The 18276-nt window shown below is 44.6% G+C and overlaps 1 long non-coding RNA gene across 1 annotated transcript; it reads left to right on the plus strand.

The window, feature by feature from the left end:
* The first annotated feature begins 284 nt into the window (after positions 1–284).
* On the plus strand, positions 285–13845 carry LOC310693412. The gene is made up of 4 exons (XR_014519145.1): positions 285–863; positions 5530–5788; positions 10580–10771; positions 12609–13845. It is a non-coding gene; the product is annotated as an uncharacterized lncRNA (long non-coding RNA).
* Positions 13846–18276: the final 4431 nt, after the last annotated feature.

An 18276-nucleotide genomic window follows, 5' to 3' on the forward strand; every position in this document is an offset into this window, starting at 1 on the left:
AGGAGTACTCTCCCCTCCTGTGGTTTCCAGCAAGCTATATTTTGAAGCATTACTGTCTCCAGCTGTGGAGGCCAAGCGTAGCCATCATGACTTGTTGTCATTGATAGTCCTAATTATATGGGCTCTTATTAAGTCCAGGAATTAATTTCAAGGAAAAGCAGGGGTTAACCACTTCCTGCCCCCCCTTTCCTGGCTGTTACTCATTTGTACAGTCCAACCTTGCATTCACCTAGGGCTATTGGCATCCAATAAAACTCCTTGCTCCCGCCACCACTCCTACCGCCTTGCCGTTTGTTTTAGAAGCTGCCTCCCCATCTACTGCAATGTGTTTGAAATTGGGAGGGGGGAAGAGTGAAAACTTCTGCCTGAGTGGAAGAACAAGACAGGAGAGGGTGGAGGGAAATGCCAAGCGGTGGGAGACGCGGAAAGGAAAGGTTGACTAGGATGCACTCAGCCGGCAGAGATCGGAGCCATATCTGTAGTGGTGCTTGGCTTAAGAGCAAGTTCACCCTTGATTGTTGCTAAGCAATGAAGACGAAGGCAGAGAGAGAGAGAGAGAGAGAGAGAGAGAGAGAGAGAGAGAGAGAGAGAGAAGCAGAGCAAGAAAATGAAAAAGCCTTTGAGGTCATCCAGAGCGACTGCCAAATTAAATATAGATGCTCCCGCTGCACGGTCTGACTTGCCGTGAATGCAAAGATGCTAAATAACTCCAGCCTCTCTCCCAGACTATCAGCTGTCAAAATGTGGTCCAGTATCTACATCACAAGCAGCACCTGCAGGCGGAGAGCATGGTCTGTGTCCTAGTATACTGGTTAACCACATGTAGGGGCCTGAACCGTTGGCACCTGCCTCTGATCCAAAAGGTAAGAATGAGGGTATGTGTGTGTGTGTGTGTATTGTTCTATGTATTTGCTGAATGGCTTGGGACGGGGAGAACTGTGTCTTTATAAATAATCCCGCCACTTTGTTCTGATGTGGCTAAAAGCTAGGAGGCTTCTTGCAGCAGCTAATATGTCTACATAACTGAGCCTGCACATACATGTGAAATGTGGCATGTGCAAGGATGCAGACCCTTTTTATTTTGCCCTTTAAGTCAGAATTGTCACTTGGAGGTGATTGACAGCCTTCAGACAGTATCGGAATCAGTGTGGCTATTGAGATTGACTAAGCAAGTGGAATGTTTGCAATCATGTATATCCTCAACTACAATGAGGGTTGTGTATGAGTGTGAATGTGTTCACATGCCTACACACATAAGTGCGTACCTATGCACAAATACTTGTGCACCTGTGTGTCTGTGTTCTGCCTGGTATTCACAAGTCTCACTATCTGATATTCTCATAGGAGACAAGAGTGCAGCTTTTCTGCTTTCTGTCACAGATCAGTTAAACCACAATTACAGTACATTCCCTTTAATTTCACAAAATGCTCCCGAACTGTTATAAACAGCGGTTCTCATTTGTTCAGTGCAATCCCTGGTATGATTGTTGCCTGCGATCGGATTCAAAGCTCATTTTCTGGTTTAGTTTAGATATGACAGATTTCAGGACTATAGCCCCCTTCCATAATCATAAATACTTTGCGGTGCTTATCTTTTTATCACTTGGAATTATATATACCATATGCTTCGTCTTTTCCAGAGCTCCCAATCATTTCACAGGCATTAAACTTTTATTCCTTACCTGCGTTTTTAACATTTGGTCGTCTGCAAAAAGAGAGTAACGTTTGCTGCTGGGTGGCAGATGTCTGCATCCGTAGCAGTGAACCATTCACCATACCTTGTCTAGCACCACAGCACCGGTCAATCACCCCACATCTCTGCATGAGCTTGGTGTGTTGCTGTTTCTTACAATGAAGATATAAAACATCAAAAGCCTCTCTACAAAAGACCGCTGACCTATGGTTCAGAAGACATGAACATAATTGCTAAAAGTCACTTTGAGGATCTGGATTCAAATCCTTGTTTAGTGATGAAACTCCCAGGATGGCCTGAGATGGTCACTACCTACAGTGTAACCTGCCACACAGGATTGTTGTGATGTGGGAGCAGAGGAACCTTGTGCACTGTCTTAAGCTCCTTAAGATCAAGAGCCCGTGTGGTGTAGTGGTTAAGAGCAGTGGACTCATGATCTGGTGAACCAGGTTCGCTTCCCCGCTCCTCCACATACAGCTAATGGGTGACCTTGGGCTAGTCAAACTTCTCTGAAGTCTCTCAGCTTCACTCACCTCACAGAGTGTTTGTTGTGGGGGAGGAGGGGAAAAGAGATTCTTAGCCGATTTGAGACTTCTTAGGGTAGTAATAAAGTGGGATATCAAATCCAAACGCTGCTTCTTCTTCTCCTCGAATATTTATTTTATTTTCCTTGACTTACTTATAATTTAACTGATCGATTTACTACATAGACTGGTTTAAAAATATGATTAGAGGGGGGAAACTCAAACATTCAGTATTATCATGGGTGACTTGCATGTGGAGGGTGTATGTGATTTGTTTGTGGCCAGAATCTATTAGAAGGTGATGCTGAGGAGTATCGAGAAGGCGTTGGAAATATTAGAAGAATATGGCAGACTAGCAGGATTCAAATTGAATAGATCAAAGACCAAGATATTAACAAAGAATATGAGAAATGAGATAAAAGAAAAACTAGAGAGACAACATGGAATTGAAGTAACCAAGAAAATAAAATATCTAGGCATCTGGCTGACACCTAAAAATATAAATTTAATTGAAGATAATCATACAACGACCTGGAATAAAGTTAAAAAAGACCTGGATGTCTGGAATAGAGTAAACCTTTCGTGGCTCGGCAGGATGGAGGCAATAAAAATGAATATTCTCCCTAGGATGTTGTTCCTTTTCCAAAATATTCCAGTTATTAGAGGGACCAAAATATTCAAAGATTGGCAGAAAGTCCTCTCAAGGTTTATATGGCAGGGAAGGAGGCCAAGGATCAGATACAAACTACTTACAGATCGAAAGGAGAGAGGAGGATTGGCGGTACCCAACTTAAGATTGTATTATGAAGCGGCCTGCCTATGCTGGGTGAAAGACTGGATAACTTTGGAAAACAAGGATTTACTGGAACTCGAGGGGGTAGAAAACAGGTTTGGCTGGCATGCCTACCTTTGGTCAAGTAAAGGAAAAGTACATAAGAGCTTTTTGAACCACATTATCAAAGGTCCGACATATGAAGTCTGGGAAAGAAATAGAAAACTGTTAGAACCCAAAACACCCTGGTGGTTGTCCCCAACAGATATCTTATCATTTAAAAAAACAAATTTGGATGAACAAAGCTTAACATATGAAGAACTACTGACAAGTTCCCATGAAGGCTGGAAATTAAAACCGTACGAGGAGTTGAAAGAGAAGTTGAAGGGTTGGCTACACTATCATCAAATTAATGCAAGATGGACGGAAGACAAGAAAGTAGGAATGAGCGAAAAGAAATCAAAATTCCAAATTGAAATAATTGAAAGTAAATCTAAGTTATTATCCAAAATGTATAATATTTTATTAGAATACGACACAAAAGATGTAGAAATTAAAGAAGTTACGGTAAAGTGGGCAAGAGACTTGGGACACAATATAGAACATGAGAAATGGTTAAAATTATGGAATGAGGGAATAAAATTTACAGCAAGTGCTGCAATTAGAGAAAACTTAGAAAAAATGATATACAGATGGTATTTAACCCCAGAAAAACTAAATAGGATGTATAAGACCGGTAACAAGGCCTGCTGGAAATGCAAAACAAATGAAGGGAACTTCATACATATGTGGTGGACGTGTGAGGGAATAAAAAAATTTTGGAACCAGATATATGATGAACTAAAAAAAATATTTAGATTCACATTTCCCAAAAAACCAGAGGCCTTCTTACTAGGGATGGTGGGAAAAGAAATACCGGAAAAAGATAAAACCCTGTTCCAATATGCAACAGCTGCGGCTAGAATGTTAATTGCCCAAAATTGGAAAAACCCAACTTTACCAACGGTGAAAGATTGGCAACTGAAACTTTATGGCTTTATAGAAATGGCAAAAATGACGCAAAAAATTAGAAATCAAAAAAACACAAAGTTAAAAGAAGACTGGAATAAATTTATGGTATACATTGAAGGTAATCTTAGTAACTTACCAACTACAGTAGGTCTGACCTAAATCTTCCAATGTTACAAACTAAAAATCTATACCAGCTGTATGATGAAATCATTAAGGGTAGAAATCCGAAATCAGGAGGGAAGGAAGTTGTTTTAGCAAACTGTCTGCATGTACTTTCTCTTTTTTCTTTCTTTTCTTTTTTCTTCTAATTCTTTTTTCTTTTTAATGTGTAATGGCTGTGTTTTTCTTTGGATGTGTGTGATGAAGAAAACTTAATAAAAAGCATTTGTAAAAAAAAAGAAGAAGGTGATGCTGAGGATCTTTGTTCTTTCTGCCTGCAGACATATCTCAGGCAACGTGACCAGCAACTTCGTGATAGACCATCACAAGCTGCCCTGTACTGACTCAGACCATTGGTCCATCTAGCTCTTTATGGTCCAAAGTACTGGAGCCTCAGCTTCAGGATCTGTCCTTCTAGTGAGCACTCAGGGCTGATTTCCTTAAGAATGGACATATTTGATCTTCTTGCAGTCCATGGGACTCTCAAGAGTCTCCTCCAGCACCATAATTCAAAATCATCAATTCTTTGGCGATCAGCCTTCTTTATGGTCCAGCTCTCACTTCCATACATCACTACGGGGAAAACCATAGCTTTAACTATACGGACCTTTGTTGGCAAGGTGATGTCTCTGCTTTTTAAGATGCTGTCTAAGTTTGTCATTGCTTTCCTCCCAAGAAGCAGGCGTCTTTTAATTTCGTGACTGCTGTCACCATCTGCAGTGATCATGGAGGCCAAGAAAGTAAAATCTCTCACTGCCTCCATTTCTTCCCCTTCTATTTGCCAGGAGGTGATGGGACCAGTGGCCATGATCTTAGTTATTTTGATGTTGAGCTTCAGACCATATTTCACACTCTCCTCTTTCACCCTCATTAAAAGGTTCTTTAATTCCTCCTCACTGTCTGCCATCAAGGTTGTGTTTATTATTATTATTATTATTATTATTATTATTATTATTATTATTATTATTTCCCTGCCCTATCTGAAGATGGTGGAGATTAAATCCAGGATCTTCTCCATGCAAAATACTTGCTCTAGCACTAAGCTATGGTTCTTCCCAAACTAATTACACCACAGCATCATTTTTGTTAATTTTTTGTGGAGGGGGGGGGAGAGCATCTTTCCACAGCACAGAATTTGCCTCACCAAAATCATCCTTGGGAAGTGGAGGATTTATCTAAACTATGCCCTGTTGTCATCCTGTTCACACACCCACACAGCCTCTACAAGATAATCCTGTTAAGCATTTTGAACGTCCAAGTTCCTGAAACAGAAAGTGCACACAGACTGCTTGTGCTAAGAAGATATATAGGCTGTTGTATGTTGCATGCTTGAATTTGCCTCTCTGTCTGTCTCCATTTTATTGCTACAGGGGGGAAAGAAATCCCTTCGCCTATCAGCGGTAACAGGTCTTGCTGCAGGCAGATGATAACTCTGTTCTGCCACCTCATTGACAGCCAACGAAGCTTGACAGACAGAAGGACCAAAGGGAAGGAATCGCTTTTTGCTTTTTTTTTTTTTAAGGAACTAAAAAGCACCGTCTGCGCTTGCTGAAATGTCTTCACACCTTGCTTGAATTACACAGAAGCAGAATGAACGACATCACTTGTTGGGATTACACGAAGCAGGAGGTAATAATACAAAATGCAACAAACAGTCACACACTACACAGTTTTCGAGTTCTTTGTGGTATCTTGCTGTTGTTGTTAGCATCTGGGTGGATAACGTCAGATTCGGAAAGACCAGGGCGAGTGGTGGATGCAGAAGGGATGTCAAAATGGATCCCTGGCTCTCCTAAAGTAGAATGTGTATGGAGATTTGGAGGGCAGAGGCATGAGGATTTAGGTCAGGCTGGGGAAGGGGGGAGTGCAGTATACAGAATTAGCAGTGGACAAACTTTCTCAAGCTCTCATTGTACTGCCTCAGACGATGACATGCTGTTCCCTCCTCCAAAATAAAAAGGGAAAATTAATAAATAAGGATTCTTTGGAGGCATTCCGAAGTGAACCAGACCCCATCCAACTCCCAATTCAGGGCATTATTATTATTATTATTATTATTATTATTATTATTATTATTACAAATTGATAAACCATTTCATAGCCTGTGTACAACAGGATAACAATTACCGGTAGCTAAAATTTCATACAAATTGTAAAAATAAAACCATTCCCACAGATGTACAATTCACCTTTCATAAATGATTGGGTCGCACCTCAGGGAGAAACTTCTTCATCATCTTCAGTAGGCATCTAAGCATCAAGATGCTGCACAACTGTCTAATATTAGTTGGTAACTGGTTCCAGAGGGCTGGATGAGGGTCCAATATCCTTCCATGATTCATCAAACCTTCCCTAATTCAGCTCTCCCCATTTTCAGTTGCTATTGCTCCATAGGCAATCAGAACATGAGGGGGTTCTTCATTCCTCTCTCCCTGATGCCTTCTCCACACCATTATTATTATTATTATTATTATTATTATTATTATTATTATTATTATATTTTGCAGGAGGAGCCCAATCACCTATACTGCCCATTACCCCACCCCCTAAACGAATACCTCACCTTGGTGCAAAGGAATCTCTATAGCAGGCAGGTGAGGAGGGCTCTCTTGAAACAGGTGAGGCCTGCTGGGTTTCTCCTCCTTCCTGGACACAATTAAGTCAAATGAGTGGAGGACCTTTTTCAGCTCGAGGGCAGCATTCCCTGCTGAGATGCAAATTTTAACTTTGTTGTACAGTGGGCTAGCTTCTGCACTCATGCGCCCCTCTTTTTCCTCCAGCCAGGGAAACAAGAAACATTATCATTAGTTCAAGGACACATTCCACCCAGGCAAAAACACTCAGGGAGGGTACAAATCAGGGCTGGTGAGGGATGTGGCTTGAGGAGAGGGGGCTGACTGGTGAAAGGTTGCAGTTGGCCTCCGCAAAGGCCTGAGGTCCCCTAACCCTGAAGTAAAGTGATGGCAGCATAGAGATGCTGGCAACATCTTTTGCCTCCAGGGAATCGTGGGAGATGTCCTGGCAGCAAAAGACACTCCCAACGTCACAAAATAGGCAGTGCTCAACTTATTTCTGTCCAAGAAGCCTCTTCCATCTGTGAAGAAGCCAAGACCAGCTCTACCATTAGACGGAGTGAGGTGACTGCCTGAGGTGACAGATGTTGGAGTGGGTGTGGGGGTTTTTTGTAGGTGGAGGGCAGCAGTGCCAACCCCCTCAGCAGTTTCTCCCTTGCTCCTCACCTCTGTCAGAGGAGGACCGAGTTGTTCTGGGTGTCACGCAGCTTGGTCTGCCACCCATAAGTTGACCTGATGCCCTGAGGATGTTGCCCTGTCATCAATGTTACAGTAAAATTCAACTAAGCATCCAGTTCACTTCTGTATGTGGAAAGACGGCAGACACACCAACTCTTAGGGGCAAAGGTGTGTTGGGCCCCCTCAAAATCTGCTGGCAGGGGCCAGACCCCGTCAATGTTGAGGGGACAAAGGAAGCTGAGCATGGAGTAGGTTAGTGGTTAGCTCCTCTTGAGAGTGAGAGAGGAAGCCGCGCTGGGCTCCACACTCAGGCTCATCCCGACAATGTGACACCATGCGTGCACCGTGCGTCATGTGCATGATGTCACACACATGTGCCAGGCCCCCTAATCTTGGGCACCAGATGTTGTTGTTGTTGTTTAGTTGTTTAGTTGTGTCCAACTCTTTGTGACCCCATGGACCAGAGCACGCCAGGCCCTCCTGTCTTCCACTGCCTCACGCAGTTTGGTCAAACTCAAGCTGGTAACTTCGAGAACACTGTCCAACCATCTCGTCCTCTGTCGTTCCCTTCTCCTTGTGCCCTCCATCTTTCCCAACATCAGGGTCTTTTCCAGGGAGTCTTCTCTTCTCATGAGGTGGCCAAAGTATTGGAGCCTCAGCTTCAGGATCTGTCCTTCCAGTGAGCACTCAGGGCTGATTTCCTTCAGAATGGATAGGTTTGGTCTTCTTGCAGTCCATGGGACTCTCAAGGGTCTCCTCCAGCACCAGAATTCAAAAGCATCAATTCTTCGGTGATCAGCCTTCTTTATGGTCCAGCTCTCACTTCCATACATCACTAGGGCACCAGATATCACCTCTAAAAGAGAAAGGTGCATTCTTATCATTTGCCTCAGGAAGTAAATGTCTCAAACAGGCCCTGGAGGGAGCTTCCTTCTACAATCAACCAGCAGTCATTGGCAAGAGGGAATTTTGAGGATGAGCAGGATGAAAGGCAGGGAGACCCAGCTAATTCTAGTTTTGCCCTCATCCTCTTGTACTGCTGAGTTATACAGAGGCGAGACTGAGACTTAGGAGGAGGAAGCTGACAACTAGTGCCACCCTCTGGGTTGATTGCAGGTAAGAACGCAGGTAGTCGGGGGCAGAGTGAGGTCAGTGGGGCAATGCCCTTCTTGGACCAGCCTCTGCTAGAATCAAACAAGAAGGTTTTGCTCGCAACAAACAGTGCTGCCTGCGTGCAAGAATTCAACCAGGTGGGCAACCATGCCTCGCTTCCAAATCTCCCCCCATCTTTGAGGGAAATAAAAATAAAAGTGAAGGCAGGATTCTCTCCCACAGACGCAGTCCCATCTTCGAAACCTGCCTTACAGAAGGCGAGAGACCATCTCTTGTGCCTTAAAAGAAAATCACCTATTTTTGAGTGCACACATCAACTCTTCTGCAGCAACCCCGGGCATGTGGCAGAACATCTATTATGGAAACACTAGAAAGCAGAACGGAGGCAAGCTGGGCAGCTGCCAACTCTCTCAAGATCTTCTCCCTCCCCTTCCTTGACAGGGCTGTCAATAACCAGACAGATGGCCTCCAATAGGCAGGCAGGCTCACTTTGTTAACAACCCCAAATGCGTGAAACGATTCCCAGCTCATTTTGCACCAGGCGCTGCCTCCTTGTGCTGTATTTGTTAAAATCGTTTTGAATGCAAATGCAGCTCGCTATTCCGAAATGGGGAGAAAATGGATTATTATTAGACAGTGTTAGCTGGGAACAATGAGCTGCTCAGTTCTTGTGGGAGCCAATTTGCAGACACCATATTGACACATGCCTAATCTGCTCTAGCTGTGCCCTTCAGGCTAAAGGTGCAGAAACTGAAGCTGGGATCTAGGTCAGTACATTTATACAGACAGACAGATTTTTATTGCAAATATAACAGAAAGGGGGTGGAAATGTCAGTTCACTGTAACAATAAGAATTATCCATCCATTCTAATGGCAACATGTATATTAAGATAAGTAGTTCATCTATCCAAATCGGCATCCACATTCAGGGTTGTAGCTTTGTAGATGATGATGTCACACAATGCAATATCAAGCCCAAAGTAATACAGTTAGAGGGATTTATTTTTTTCAGCATCAATACACCCTGATGTGTATCTCGCCCAACACATTGAGGAGGGGTTCTACATCCAAAAGAAGACAATAAAAGAAGTAACTGGTTTTAAGGTGTGGGCCTCCTCTAGATTCCTGCAAAAGCAAACAACTATTTAGAAATACAAGTACAGTGGTACCTCAGGTTACATATTCTTCAGGTTACAGACTCCGCTAACCCAGAAATAGTACCTCGGGTTAAGAACTTTGCTTCAGGATGAGAACAGAAATTGTGCTCCGGCGGCACGGCGCAGCGGGAGGCCCCATTAGCTAAAGTGGTGCTTCAGGTTAAGAACAGTTTCAGGTTAAGAACGGACCTCTGGAACGAATTAAGTACTTAACCCGAGGTACCACTGTAAAGGGGTGTGAGTGTGTATGTGGGTGATTGTATTTATTTCCTTATATATATATATTTATCATTCATCTTATCACCAGGGATCGGGAACCTGTGGCCCTCGAGGAGAGGGGCTGCCAACTTTTTTGGATACATGGGCACATTCGAAGTTTTGCCAAAGTGCTGCAGATGCCGGTCAAAAAATGGCTGCTGTGGGGACATGGCGTAACACAAAATGGCTGCCACATCTAAAAGAGCAGAAAAGGTGACTGGACCACAAAAGGGCATGGGTGTGCCCCCACCCCATTCAGCTGCCCCCTCAAAATGGAAAAAGGCACCTTCATCAGCCACCTTCATGTTTGATCATAGAAAGAAGGTCTTAGCTAGGGTTGCCAAATGTCCGGAATTTCTCAGACATAGCCAGTATTCAGCCCTTGTAAAGAACATCCGGGCAGAAATCGCTGAAATGTCTGGGGAAATCCAGGTGTATGGCGGAAGTGTAGATTTTGCTGAATTTCATTAAAAAGAGTTCACAAACTGTGCGCGTGCATGTGTGTGTCCGTGTCCGGATTTTCACTTTTTGAAATATGGCAACCCTATCTTAGCACCTCTGTGTACCACTCATCCACTCAGAACTGATACGAGGGTGAGTGTCCACTCTTGGCGACCAATAAATTGTGGTTGTGTTTACAGGGGAACGTCCAGTGTGGGAGATACTGAGCTCATGCTATTGGAACTGAGCAAGAAGATTCAGTTGTGGTAGAGCATCTCTTTTGCATGAAAAAACTCCCAGGTATAATCCCCCAGCGTTGCTGGGTAGGGCTAGGAGACACACCTGTCTGAAGTCCCAGAGAACTGCTGCCAGTCAGGGAAGACGAAACCAAGGTAAGTGGACCAATTTATCTGCCACAGTATAGGACAGCTCTTACATAATGCAGAAGTGACTACCACTGGGTGTGTCAGGGACTGGATGGATGAGGGAGAGTGGTGGCAACTGCCTGACCAAGAGCCCCCCAGGGAAAGTACAGAGGGAGAGGGTTTGAATCCTGCATCCTGGAGGTGAGAAATCAGCCACACCCCAGAAGAAGGGAAGAGCTGGGAAGCACTGGAGACTGGGAGCTTGAAAGATGATGAAGAGGAGGAAACAGGCAGGTGCCCCAGCACAGGGCAGAGACGGGGATCAGATTTGGCAGTCCTACCACAGAGCCACTCTGACAGCTTCTCTGCTGACAGCCTGCAAGCCCCCTCCCCACTCCCAGAACAAGCCGTCTATGGCATGTTACTGAATAAAGGGCAGAGGTAGAAACAGAAGTGAGGGACACGGGTGGTGCTGTGGGTTAAACCACAGAGCCTGGGACTTGCCGATCATAAGGTCGGCAGTTCGAATCCCCGCAACGGGGTGAGTTCCCGTTGTTCGGTCCCTGCTCCTGCCAACCTAGCAGTTCGAAAGCACATCAAAGTGCAAGTAGATAAATAGGTACCACTCTGGCGGGAAGGTAAACGGTGTTTCCGTGCACTGCTCTGGTTCACCTGAAGCGGCTTAGTCATGCTGGCCACATGACCCAGAAGCTGTACGCCGGCTCCCTCGGCCAATAAAGCGAGATGAGCGCCGCAACCCCAGAGTCGGTCACAACTGGACCTAATGGTCAGGGGTCCCTTTACCTTTAGAAACAAAAAGGGTCTCTTGGGTCTTGCTGTAGACCAGGGGTCAGTGAACTTACCACGCCTCGGGCCGGTGTCTCCAGTGCTGATTGTGAAGCGGGCCGGAGGGTGGGGGAGCGCGTGCCCATATGCGTGCACACAAGCTAATTCTGGCGCACTTCCGGGTCGGAGGAGCACCAGAAATGACGTGTGCGCATGTGCACGGGCCTCCACTGACCCGGATGTGCACGGGAAATAATGCTTGTGCATGCGCAAATAACGCTTGCGCATACACACAAGCTATCTCCAGTGCTCCTCCGACCAGGAACTGGCAGCTGCGCAGCACAGTGCCAGTAAGAGCGGGCGGCGGCAGCAGGTGGCGGGGGTCGCCACAGGCTGGATAAGCGAGTCCCTCAGGCCTTATCCGGCCCGTGGGCCTTAGTTTGGGGACCCTGCTGTAGCCAGAGAAAGGGGCCTGACACAAAGGATAGGGAGTTACAAGCCACTTCAGGCAAATGCTTCAGCTAGACAGGAGCAAATCTTAGAAGTCTCTGTGTGTTCTCTGTTCTGCTTCCTTAATAAAGAAACTAACTATAAATTAAGGGACGCAGGTGGTGCTGTGGGTTAAACCACAGAGCCTAGGACTTGTCAATCAGAAGGTCGGTGGTTCAAATCCCTGCGACGGGTGAGCTCCCGTTGCTCGGTCCCTGCTCTTGCCAACCTAGCAGTTCGAAAGCACGTCAAAGTAAACGGCGTTTCTGTGCGCTGCTCTGGTTCACCAGAAGCAGCTTAGTAATGCTGGCCACATGACCCGGAAGCTGTACGCCGGCTCCCTCGGCCAATAAAGTGAGATGAGTACCGCAACCCCAGAGTCGGTCACCACTGGACCTAATGGTCCGGGGTCCCTTTACCTTTACCTAACTGTAAGTTAGCCAGTGTTTCACTGCCTTTCTCTGATCTGCGAATGACCTGTTCTCCTTGTTAGCTCCCTGACAGAGTGGCACCTGCTTCTCCAGAAGGTGAGGAGTCCTTACTCTACAGACCACAAGTGCCTTAGTGATTTCTTCTCCTTTTTCCCCAGGACACACTTCTCTCTTGCGCCATCTTGGTGGGAATGTGGCCAGCAGTGTGCTCTTCCCGAGTCCAGCTCCACGTGGTTTCACAAATACCTGGAAATTATCCAACACCAGCGTTTAAGAGGGGTGTTTCTCCAAGTTTCTTGAAGAGCAGCAGTAAACATTTCCAGCACACATCTGCACCATCAGAGCATGGTCTTGAGCTTTCAAATAGAACAAAGGGATCATGAGGAGGACAGGGGTGGAAATAGCAACTATTTGTTTTGTCTCCTAACTGGCAGCGGGGGAAGAGCTGGCGAAATTCAATTTGTGGGTTGTGTGCCGAGGCACTTCGGTCCTCATGAATCACCTAGAAGAATCTGTGCCAACTGCAAGACCAGCCAAGGCTTCCTTTAGGTTTCAGATTGATGAGCAGAAGCAAGCGGCCACTTCAGAGCTGACAAAAGAGACTTGGAATGGGCGCCAAGCTTGTCTGGATGAGTGCGAATCGACCATTTTTACAGGCAGAACACACTTTTTTCAGGAATATAGGAAGCTCCCTTGAACCAAGTCAGACCACTGGTCCATCATCTCAGTACTATCTGCTAGGGGTGTGAATCAGCTCTTTGTGGGAGTCAAATAACAAGTTGAATTATTAGTCTCTGCAGCTAGTCTCGGGCGCAGTTATCCTCCTGCGGTTTGACTACACCCCTGGGGGTGCATTCCATTGTCTCTTGAGACAGACAAATGCCTACAACAACAACAACGCCTGTGTGGTTGTGTGGTTACTGTGTGGTTACGTCTATTCTGTCTTGAAAGGTAAAGCTATGACTTATTCAGCAGCAGGGGACATCATGTGTTCCTTACCATGATGTAATGTCTATCAATAGACATTAATTAACTGATGTAACCACTGAGTTGGCAATGTCTAAGTTGTGAGGTTTTCGGTACAGCGAACTAATTATTTATCTATTGCGAGAAAGAGTGGCAAGTGCTTGTGGGTGTAAGAATCTCTGTGGAGAAAGATGCTGTTTTAATTAAATCAACTGCTGGCAGACATAATAAGCTTTTGGGCCTATTTCTGTTCTGTAGTAACTGAGTGCCATTAACCAATCATTCAACCTATGGACTGGCTACTCCACCCATTGCAAATTTGCACCTAGTGTGAATCGTTCAATTTCAGTTTTTTTCCTCATTTTTCCAATCTTTGGTTCAATTTTCCACATTTCCATATCAGTTTGTTAAATCAATCAATCAATCAATATATAAATAAATAACTTCATGAACATTCAGCTACAGGCCTAGCTTGCCCCATAATGTTCCCCAGTGCCTATGAATCCAAACCCCTCCTCCTGACACCAACATCTCATTTATATATTGAGACCACAAAGCTGAACCTGTCTGTCTGGCCCTGCACATGGAACTGGTAGCATTTCAGAGAAAGCCATCTTGGAGTGGCACCCAGGGCATGGTGCAAGATGGAGCATTGTTGAGCCAATTGGGAGTGGACACCATAGTCCTGTTATATTAAATAAACATGTAAATAGCCAATTGCCTAGAAAATCCAACACAGTCACATCTGATTTTGAGAGAGGAAAATCATAGATTTAAGAGTCTCATGCTCTACTGACTGAAGTATCCCAACAAATGAGGAGACTGTTTTAAAAAAAGAAAGAAAGAAAGAAATGTTGAAACGGAAAGTCAAGAGGGTCAAATCACTCCAAAATGCTTTTAGCTCCAAACACGCTATTAGATACTCAGCTGGAGTATATACTACAGATTCATGAAAAGTACCATAAGAGACAAGAGGACACTGGCATGATTAACAAGTAGAGTGAGAGAAGCTATTGGAGGCAAGAAGGTTTCCTTCAAATAACTGAAGTCTTGTCCTGATGAAGAGAACGAAAAGGAACACAAACTGCAGCCCAAAAAGTGCAGACAGACAGTATGGGATGCTTTAGGGGGGAAAGACTTTGAGGAACACGTTACTGTAAAAATAAAGACCAACAAGGAGAAGTTCTTCAAATATATTAGTAGCAGGAAATTATCTGGGAAGACCCTTCGACAACAAGGGAGACAAAGGAGTTATAAAGGAGGACAAAGAGATTGCAGAGAAGCAGAATGATTTGTTTGCATCTGTCTTCACAATGGAGATATAGGGCAGAACCCAGTACCTTTGCAGGAGATGAGTCTGAGGAGCTAAGATGGATAATGGAGACGAGATATGAAGTTCTAGGCCCAACAAACAAAGTTTAAACTGCCAAAACTCTGGGTCCAGTTGGCATCCTCCTGAGAGTCTCAAAAAACTCAAATGTGGATATGCTACTCTTCTAATAAAAATATGTAACTTGCCCCTTGGGTCAACCTCTTATACCCTAGGACTGGATAGTAGCCAATGTAACGCCAAATTTAGAAAAGTAATCCAGGGGGATCCTGGAAATTACAGGCTGGTTAGTTTAACATATGTCCCTGGAAAATTGGCGGAGGCTATGAAGGACTTAGGGACGCGGGTGGTGCTGTGGGTTAAACTACAGAGCCTAGGACTTGCTGATCAGGAGGTTGGCAGTTTGAATCCCTGCGACAGGGTGAGCTCCCATTGCTCGGTCCCAGCTCCTGCCAACCTAGCAGTTCGAAAGCACGTCAAAGTGCAAGTAGATAAAAAGGTACCACTCTGGCGGAAAGGAAAACGGCGTTTCCATGCAGTGTTCTGGTTCGCCAGAAGCGGCTTAGTCATGCTGGCCACATGACCTGGAAGCTGTACGCCAGCTCCCTCGGCCAATAAAGCGAGATCAGTGCCGCAACTCCAGAGTCAGCCACGACTGGACCTAATGGTCAGGGGTCCCTTTACCTTTATGAAGGACTTACTCACAAACTTGAGTTATCATAGCTAGGAAATGGAAAAGGAAAGATGGCTATCAAATAGAAGAATGGCATAAAGAAGTATGGGATATATACGATAAATTAATGTGTGCTATCAAAGTAAGAAGGGGGAAATGACTTTGAGGAAATATGGAAGATATTTGTGGAATTTGTATTGTGAAAACAGAAAGGGGTTAAACCATATCGAGAAGTGCTAAATTTTTGGGAAGCTGGATAATTATGATAAATGAAAATGAAATGAAATGAAATGAAATGGTGGAAAGTAATGTTAAAGATAAAATAACCAAGCATCTAAATGAGCAAGCAGTACTGCATCAAAGTCAGTATGGGTTCCACAAGGAAAATACCTGTTTCACAAACCGATTAGTATTCTTTGAGAGTGCCAACAAGCATATAGAGGTGATGTGGTTGACATAGGGTACAGTGGAAGCTCGGGTTGCGAACGTGATCCATACGGGAGGCACATTCGCAACCCGCAACGCTGCGCCTGCGCACGCGCGGGTTGCGATTTGGCACTTCTGCTCATGCGCAAGCGCCAAAACCCGGAAGTAACCCAGTTCCGGTACTTCTGGGTTTCAGCGCATCCGTAACCCGAAAACGTACAAGCTGAAGCGTCTGTAACCCGAGGTATGACTGTACTTGAACTTTCACAAAGCTTTTGACAAAGTACCTCACCAAAGACTCCTGATTAAGCTTACTGGTCAAGAGATAAGAAGAAGGGTCCTCTGGTGGATCAGTAATTGGTTAAGTAGCAAGAAGCAAAGCGTAGGATTAAATGGACAGCTCTCTGAATGGAGAGCAGTAGAACGTGGAGTTCCCCAAGGATCAGTCTTGGAGCTTTTTTAATTGTTCATAACCAATCTAGAGATAGAGTGAGCAGTGAGGTGGCCGGTTTGCTGATGATACTAAATTGTTTGAGGTCATTAAAGCAAAAAGAGATTGTGAAGAGCTCCAAAAGGACCTCACCAAACTGAGTGAATGGCTGGCAAAATGGCAAATACAATTCAGTGTAAACAAGTGTAAAGTGATGCATGTTAGGGCAAAAATATCATTCACATATCATCGGGTGAAAGGACCAAGAACAAGACCTTGGGGTTATAGAAGATAGTCCAATGTAGATGTCAACTCAGTGCGCAGCAGCCATGGAAACGGCAAATTCCATACCAGGGTTCATTAGGGAACGAATTGAAAATAAATTTGCAAGTATTATACAGATCTTTTTGTGCCCCAACATTTGGAGCGATGTACAGTTCTGGACACCTCCCCTCGGAAAGGATATTGTAGGGTCGGAAAAACTTCAGAAAAGGGCTGCCAGAGTGATCAAGGGAACAGACCAACTCCTCTATGAAGACAGGTTGCATTGTCTGAGACATTTTAGTTTAGCGAAAAGACAAATTAAGAGGTGACACGATAGACCTTTACAAAAATTATGCATGGGGGGAAAGGATAGGGAAAAGAACAGTCTCAAAACACTGGAGCTTGTAGACACTGAATAAAGCTGAATGTTGGAAAATTCAGGACAGGTAGAATTAAGTACCGCATTTTTTGCTCTATAAGACTCACTTCTTCCCTCCTAAAAAGTAAGGGGAAATGTGTGTGCGTCTTATGGAGCGAATGCAGGCTGAACAGCTATCCCAGAAGCCAGAACAGCAAAAGGGATCGCTGTGCAGCAATCCCTCTTGCTGTTCTGGCTTCTGAGATTCAGAATATTTTTTTTCTTGTTTTCCTCCTCCAAAAACTAGGTGCATTTTATGGTCTGGTCGTCTTATAGAGCGAAAAATACAGTACTTTTTTACACGGTGCATAGTTAAGCTATGGCCATGAAGTGAAGGCCATTAAGCTAAATAGTTTTAAAAGAGGATTAGATACATTTATGGAGGATATGGCTAGCAATGGCTTCTATCCATATTTGCTATGCCCTGAAGGCAGCAATGCTTTTGAATACCAGTTTCTGGAAACCACAGGCAGGGAAAGGGCTCAGTTCCTGCGTGTTGGTTCCTCCCAGGCGTCTGGTTGGCCACTGTGAGAACAGGATGCTAGATGAAGATGGCCCATTGGCCTGATCCAGCAGGCTCTTCTTATGTCCTTAAAATGGGGTGCAGAGGAAGCACTTGTGATGCCTTCAAGCTTGGAGGTAATGTAGAATATAAATGCAATAAGCATAAAATAAAATGGAAATTCACTGATGATAGCTTTCTGTATCATTGCACTGGAAAAGATTCACTACCCCTCACTCTGCCTGTTCCTAGAGGATTAGTAATGCATAACCTGATCACGGTATAAGCAGATGTGGACCATGAATAGATGATTTCATTTCCAAAGTCACTACTGGAATAGTAGAACTGATCAGTTACAATGCAGGCCTGAATGGTAGCCGACTGCTCCGAATGTGCATTGCCTAAAGGAAAAGACTTTGTGGGGAGGTTGGGGGGGGGAGCACCACGTTGTTATATCAAGCTGTGACTCGGAATTGCATTACACATGCAAAATTGAAGAGCTGCCACATGGATCTCTCCAGCCTTTGATCTCTAGTAACACAGGAAGTGTAAACTAAGATCAGGTTTATGCCATCAGTCTTAACTACACATCAAAGTGATGACAACAGCATCACTTTCAAGATAAATTACATACATTCATGGGTTCCCACTGAAGGTGGGAGTTTTTCTATTTTTTTGTTTGCAGGAGGCATGCATCAATATTTGTCACAGCCTAAACAAGACAACACAGGTATCTTCACCCAGCGAGATCAGCAATATCTGTGCAGACTGGAAGCTGGCTCTCTAGAGATTTCAGGCATATGCCAAAGACTAAACA

The sequence above is a fragment of the Podarcis liolepis genome (assembly GCF_965112155.1).
Source record: "Podarcis liolepis genome assembly, chromosome: 14".
Taxonomy (NCBI): domain Eukaryota; kingdom Metazoa; phylum Chordata; class Lepidosauria; order Squamata; family Lacertidae; genus Podarcis; species Podarcis liolepis.